Below are 7,747 nucleotides of genomic sequence, written 5' to 3' on the forward strand. Positions count from 1 at the left end.
GATTTCAGTTAAAACTATCTAATGATTTTAAATGGCCTCTAATTTCCTAGAAATATTTTCCGTTCTATATTTTGATAATGTTCTCTTGCAGCTGGAACCAGTTGGGATCTATTTTAAATACTTTCTTGTTCCTCCTACTACTAATCTCCTCTCATTACTATTCAACATTTAGAAAGTGGCCACAAAATGCTGGGTCTGTATTAAATATGACCTTAATCACAATGGGCTCACATGTCCACCATGATGGGGAGGAACTTTGCATTTATAAAGAATGTACATAGCAGAGAATGGAAGCAAAATGATAATAATTATGGGGGTTTGCATCACCTATAAGCTGATTCTGGTTCCCTTCACAGCTTGAGGTAATTCCAAAATGCCAGCGATGGTGCAAAAGGTGGACATTTTTGCAGGAACGGCATTTGCGTAGAGTCGTGGAGATTGTCAGGCTCCTAGAAGTAGAGAGAAGGGAGGCACAGGCAAAAGTGGGAGCAGTGGCAACAATGACAGTTAAGAAGCGTCCATGACATTCCTCACTTCATCTTACACTATTGCATGGTCAACCTGTGGCTCACTGCACACCTAAGGAGCCTCTGGGCTCCATTCTGCTCTCTCCATCTTCCCGCCCACGTCAGAGCATATAATGGGATACTGGAACCACTGGGCCTAATTATGTTCTCATGGACAATGCTGATGTTGTTTTTCTTGCTCCTGGAAAGAGAACCCATGTTTTGTGCCTAGGCAATTTTAACACACACACACACATACACACACACTTCAGAGAAAGTCACCTGCTCTGAAAAACTTCTGTGGTATCTACAGTCTAAATGAAATGCCCCTCATTTGAACTCTTACAGTAACGTGCACACACGTCTATTCTTATATGATTAGTCCTTTTTTACCCTTCTAAATTTCTCTTAAAAATTATAAACTACTTGACAAGGAAAATATTAAAGTCCGTATATATTTCTAGTGCCAAACACACTTCCTGGAGAGTGGTAGTCACTCTAGAAATGCTTTCTGTTCTTCCTTTGGAAGAACAGAGGAATGATATTTCTCATTCCTTTTTTTTTCTTTTTCTTTTGTCCCATTCAGGTAATTTTTTTCAACTGTTAGAAAGATGTTCTAGGTGAAGAGAAATAAAAATCCCAGTACTGTGGCTTTATAGAAGGTTTTGCAAAAGTGTAAATGATTCTAAAGTGATAAAAAGTGATCCATTGTCTTTAATCAACACATATAGTCCCTATTAGCAATGTCAGTCATAAGAGTTATAGTGAAAAACCATTGCAGATAAAACTCGCTTGTCTTAGTGAGTTGTTTTATAAAGCTTGTATGAAATACCATTTCAGGCAGAAGTGACCCAAACAAGGAACATGTTTTATCTTCAGAGATAATTTACTTAGAGCCACTGATAGAATAATTAGCGCCTGTGCTGTGCTGTGCTTAGTCACTCAGTCATGTCGGACTCTCTGTGACCCCATGGACTGTAGACAACCAGGCTCCTCTGTCCATGCGGATTTTCCAGGCAAGAATACTGGAGTGGGCTGCCATTTCCTTCTCCAACTAAGTGCCTACATATACTAATTTTATGGTCCTGAGAAGCTGCCAGCATCCAAACCTGTCATTTCCTCTGCCTGTGGTCATGTTGAAATCATCATGAAGTATTTTAAGCTAATGTTTTATCTCTTAGGGGAGATAACGCTAGAATGTTGTCATTTCTCACTTGTTGATGCCAATAAGAGCTTTCTACTCACTGCTTTCTAAGAACAATTTGCAAGAATAAGAGCTGAAGACAGGTTGTGCATTAAGAAGAGAAATTTGCAAAACCACAGAATCTAACATTTATCTTCTAACAGTGCTAGTTAGAAAATATTTGTGGGACTTTGAAAGACATTCTCAGTTCAAGGGGGCTTTTCCTGGTCATCTATAAAATAAAGGAGTGGAAATTTTGAGATTTATAGTACCATATTTCTTTTGTTTTTTTCTTTTCCCCCAAGTGAAACAATGATTTTATTTGAGGCATAAAAGTTAATGCATTTCTGTCACATAGGATGAGGACAACTTGAGGGTCCTGGTTTCTAAGATAAGACTTTGTCTTAGACACATTTTCCATTAAGCTTCTTGGGAAATGAATCAGTAAAGGAGCAAGTAAGACATGGCCTGGAAAGAAATCATTACTGTTGCTGAGAAGTTGTGAAGCAAGGGAAAAATGTATTCAGATCAGTGTACATGTTTCAGAGGTCCAAGGAGGAAGAGAGTGGTGTGGGAAAAACAATCTAATTTCCTCATCTTGGCAGTGATATGGCCCTCTCCTTCCAGGGAAAGAACTTACCTCTAATCGGAGTCAGCAGTACTGACTTGGCAGTTTTGACTGCAGCAACATCTCAGGGCTCCCCAGTTCCCTGGATCCCCTGAAAAACTCAGAGGCGAAGGGTGGGGTCTATGTCATGGACACTGCCACTTGCTCCATGAAGCTGGCCATATTTATGTCCCTTTCTGAAAGGCCTGCACACTTGTGGGTACTCAGGATGGTGTGGACCTTGGTGCACAGGTTAAACCATTCAGGATGCTGGTTCAGTTTTTCAGCCTGCAGGCCATTTTCATCAGGAGGCCAAAAGCCCTACTGAAATGGAACTGCCTGCAGAGGGCATCCTGCCCTTCGGGATCCCTCCACCTCATGGCAGGTGGGTTTGGCAGCAGCTGGTCCTCCTCCTCAGCACTTAGTTTGTGGGCTTAGCCAGTCATGAAGTGGGGAAAGGTGGGGGCGTGGATGCGGGCAGCTGCGGTAACAGTGGAGTGGAGGAGTATGACTTACAGTTCCATACTTCTAAGAGATACTTAACCGTCTAAAACTTTACAATAATTGAGAGAATAAAATGAAAGGTCCATACCGTATCATTAGAAGGCTTTTGGGTGGGATGCCCTTTTTTGTACATAAACTCTCAATCTTTTCTTCTTTTGTAATTAATTTTACTGGGTTAGAGTTGATTTACAAGTTTCTGTTAGTTTGAGGTGTTCAGCAAGTAAATCAGTCATACGTCCACTCTTTTTTAGATTCTTTTCTGATATAGGTCATTACAGAGTACTGAGTAGAGTTCCTATACTGTACAGTAGGTCCTTGTTAGTTATCTATTTTATATATATGGTGTGTTTGTGTCAATCCCAGTCCTCCAATCTATGCTTTCCTAGGGAGATGCTTAATAAAGAACCAAGACAGGCAAGGAAAAATGCTTACAGCTAATAATTCAGACGTGAGACAATGGCATCTTGAGATGCTGGCGCTCTCCAGCCTCAAAATCTCTCTGTCCCAGTAAGAGCACGCCAGAGGAGGCATAAGCGTCTCTACACAGAAAAATGAAATGGATCATATCTCCGTTTGTCCATGTTCCCCAAAACTCCAACAGAGGACTTATTGTGCTCACATAGATGAAGATGTTTCTCTTTCTGATGTTAGAGATTTAGGTCTCTGGCAGGCAACTCAACCCCAAGAATGGCATTAAGACTCAGATTGCCCTAAATATCCATTCACCGCTTGCATTTTTTTAGCTCTGTAACAACACATATATGAGTTTCTTTTGACAAAAGATAGACAATTAAATACTAATTACTACTAGAAACTTGAGAATAAACCCACAAATAAAACATTTAAAAATTTCCCATTCATTATACCACAGCATTCCTTTAAAATTCTATGATTTTATGCCAGTATTTTTTGGTGGTGTTTTCATGTACATCATATTCACAAAATCACAAAATTGTACAGCTGAAAGGTTCTCACACAGTTTAGTCCTGTGCCTAACATTCAGAGAGACTGAATAGCTACCACCTTATGATGGAAAGCCCTCCAGTTCCCATGTCCGTGTTTTACCATTATACCTCATTGTCTTGCAATTTTGACAACTTAAAAATGTAAAGAGTAATGACTTATCACAGCGTCTTAGACCACTTGAATTGTCAGATGGCAGTGTAGCAGTTTTTAAAACATAGTACTCTCTCTCATATCAATAACCTGTTATCCATCACATAACATTTCCCAACTCTTGTAACTTCAATGAGTATTCTTTTAGGAGCCATCTCTGAGAACTTCTCAGTTTAGATCTGATGATAGTTTTGCACATGTCTTTGTCTCACATCATGTGTCCTATCTCACCAAATGTTTATCTTACAGATAATGACCATATCTGCTAGTTTACATAAATCTCCCTGTAGTGCTTATTCCAGTTTTATGAAATCACTTTTTGAATAAATCACTTTTACTTGGACAAGCCATATCTCCCTAACTCCTTTAGTTGGCTATTTCTGAATTTAATCTGTGAAACAGCTTTCCACTTTCTTCCCAAGAAGGCATCTATCACATTCCCCTATGCTTGAATGTGTACCTTAGACTCGGATGGTTGCCTAAATACACACCTTAATAAGAAAGCCATAAATAGATTGATTTGGCCACTTGGGCAACTGCCTATTTCAACACGACTCAAATTCACTATTTCCACCGACTTACCAAAAGAACTCTTTTGGGCAACAGGATCCTTTCTCTGAGCTTCAGGAGGATGTTCCAGAGATTATAGAGTCCCTGCATCCAGGTAGCTGACTTAAATTTGAGTTACAAAGCAATAACATGAAATACCAGCCACACCTAAAATAAGTTGCTTCATTTTCCCAGCAGATCCAAATGCATGCTTAAATGACACTTCAGCCCATCTTTAAGACATGGCTCAGAAGATAAGAAAAGGACTTCTTGTCTAGGATGTTTATTCACCTGCTTGCATTTCTGTCTGAAATCTAACCTCGAAGTTTGATTATTCTCGAGCAGAGCTCATCACATGTGCCTTTAGAATACATGATAGTATAGGATGCAGTCACTGCTCTTAGCTACCCTTTGTCACTTGTCCTTTTCACTATAATAATCCAAATTAGCTTCTGACAGGTGACATAGTAAAAGCTGAGATAAATGAGGACTATGATGAGAGTATGGGGCTTCCGGGGTATAAAATATGATGGAAGACAGAATAAATAAATAAATAATTATCAGACAATTCTCAGCTTGAAACTTTGCTTAGGACTAGCTGTGTTTCTCGGGGTTTCTGGAACATCGTAGAGCACAACCAAGATGTAAGTGTTCCCCACGGAACCTGAAACCTAATTATGATCATGTCCTTGGGCACACAATGTGGGTTCCCGGGCAAGAAGATCCTGAATTCTCAGAAGTCATGCCAGACCAAATCATGCTAGACTCTTGCCCTTTGTCAGGGACCCAGTCCAAAGAAACCATAACATGTTTTTCTTCTAAAAAGATTTAAAAAATAAATATATGCTCTCTGAAACCCACTTAAGATACTGTGGGTTCTTACAGATTTCACACAGCTTATATATATGGCTCAAATGAACTGGACAAAAAGGGCATCTCACAATGAAAGGACTTTGTTCAGCCCGAGCAAAGTTGAGCAGCTTAATAATGGTGACTTGGTACGTTATAAAGGTGAAAACTGCCAACTGATCACTATTGTGCTATAGTTAAAATAGAAAGAAGTAGATTCAAAGTATAGGAAGTATGTGAAATGTAAAGGAGAAATGGTAGGGCCAGGCTGCAGCTCCCTTTTCTTGTTATGGTTTGACAATATTTTTCAATAGGATTATACTGAGTAATTTGTAAAGGTAGTTCACTAACTTTTATTTTAATCATCATTAAGCTTCTAACTGCAAAGATAAGAATTGTTTCCTAGTATTTTGTAGTAAGATAGCCTATTTTGTCAGGCTTCCCTGGTAGCTCAGCTGGTAAAGCATCTGCCTGCAATGTAGGAGACACCAGTTCAATTCCTCGGTCAGGAAGATTCCCTGGAGAAGGGATAGGCTACCTACTATAGTATTCTTGGGCATTTCTGGTGGCTCAGATGGTAAAGAATCCACCTGCAGTGTGGGAGACCTGGGTTCTCTCCCTGGGTTGGGAAGATTCCCTGGAGGAGGGTTGGCAACCCACTCCAGTCTTAATCCCATGGACAGAGGATCCTGCCAGGCTACAGTCCATGGGGTTGCAAAGAGTTAGATATGACTAAGCACAGCACAGCCTATTTTTTCACCAACATGATGTTAGCAAAGTACAGTGAGGTAAAAGATTATTTTTAAAAAACTGTATGTGTTTAACTTTTGCACATCTTCAAGCTAAATATATAAAAATGGAGTTGCTGATAGAGGTCTAATATATACCCTTAGATAATTTCTGGATCTGTAGAACTCTAGAAGTTCTATGCTAGGAGAACTCCATCACTCTTTAATTTCACATATAGTTTTGTTCTAGGTTTAAAAGTGTTCCAGCTAACTATAATAGTGTTTGAACCTCAATTTACTGTTACTTGTGTGTTACTTAGAAAGATATATTCTTATTTCCCAGTGGTGGGATGATTATCCTCTCTGATTCTCCCCATGCCCTCCTGAATACATGTATCCCTTCTCCCAATCAAATTTTAATTCAAATGAAATTTCTCTTCAGAATTTTCAGTTCAATATACTTTGCTTTCTATTTTATCCTTTTTCTTTATTTCATCTTTTTATGGTGGGAAAGCATTTGCTCTAGTTTACTTTTGAACTAAAAATTCAATAAAATATTAAACAGATGTAATAATTTAAATTTCTAAACTAAATTTATATGAGGAACAGGGAACTATAAAGCAGTGAGTTGGGAGAAACAGGGAAACTGAATATCACTAAATATCACTCAACATTACTATTTATTAGAGAAATGCAAATCAAAACCACAATGAGATAGCATCCTACACTGGTCAGAATGGCCATCATAAAAAAAAATATATACAAGCAATAAACTCTAGAGAGGGTGTGGGGAAAAGGGAACCCTCCTACATGATGCAGGGAATGGAAATTTATACAGCCATTATGGAAAACAGTATGGAGATTCCTTGAAAAACTAAATATAGAGCTACCATATGATCCAGCAATCCCACTTCTGGGCATATATCCAGAGAAAATCATAATTTAAAAAGATATATGCACCCTGAAAGGAAACTGCAGCACTATTTACAATAGCCAGGACATGGACGCAACCTAAATGCCCATCAACAGGTGAATGGATAAACAAGTTGTGGTACATGTATACAATGGAATATTATTCAGCCATTAAGAAGAATGCAATAATGCCATTTGCAGCAACATGGAAACCTAGAGATTGTCATGCCAAGTGAAGTAAGTCAGACAGAGAAAGACAAATGCCACATCATATTACCTGTGCAATCTAAAAATTTGGTACAAATGAATCTATTTACAAAACAGAAATAGAGTCACAGATGTAGAAAACGGACTTATGGGGGAAGGTGAGGAAGGGATATATTGGGAGATTGGGATTGACATGTACACACTACTATATATAACATAGATAACTAGTTAGAACCTACCATGTCGTACAGGGAACTTTTTCAATCATTTGTAATGACCTATATGGGAGCAGAATCTTAAAAACAGAACAGATTTATATATATTTATAGCTGATTCTTCTTTGCTGTACAGCAGAAATTAATACAACATTGTAAATCAACTGTACTCCAATAAAAATTAACTTTAAAAAGTGCTAAAAATAAAATAAATACATTTGTAAAGTAAATTACATCTAAGGAGCAGGGAGTTATAAACCAGTAAGTTGGGAAAACAGAGAACTTGAAATGGTTTGTGCACCAAAGTATTTGCCTTGAAGCTATCACCACTCCTGACTAAACCCGCAATCATGATGGGAGGAACAAGGGGA

The 7,747-nt window shown here is 38.5% G+C and overlaps 1 pseudogene; it reads right to left on the reverse strand.

Moving 5' to 3' along the window:
• Positions 1 to 2,437: 2,437 nt before the first annotated feature.
• LOC138082329 (pterin-4-alpha-carbinolamine dehydratase pseudogene) lies at positions 2,438 to 2,742 on the reverse strand (annotated as a pseudogene).
• Between the last annotated feature and the right edge of the window lie 5,005 nt (positions 2,743 to 7,747).

This window comes from Capricornis sumatraensis, chromosome 7 (assembly GCF_032405125.1).
Source record: "Capricornis sumatraensis isolate serow.1 chromosome 7, serow.2, whole genome shotgun sequence".
Taxonomy (NCBI): Eukaryota; Metazoa; Chordata; class Mammalia; order Artiodactyla; family Bovidae; genus Capricornis; species Capricornis sumatraensis.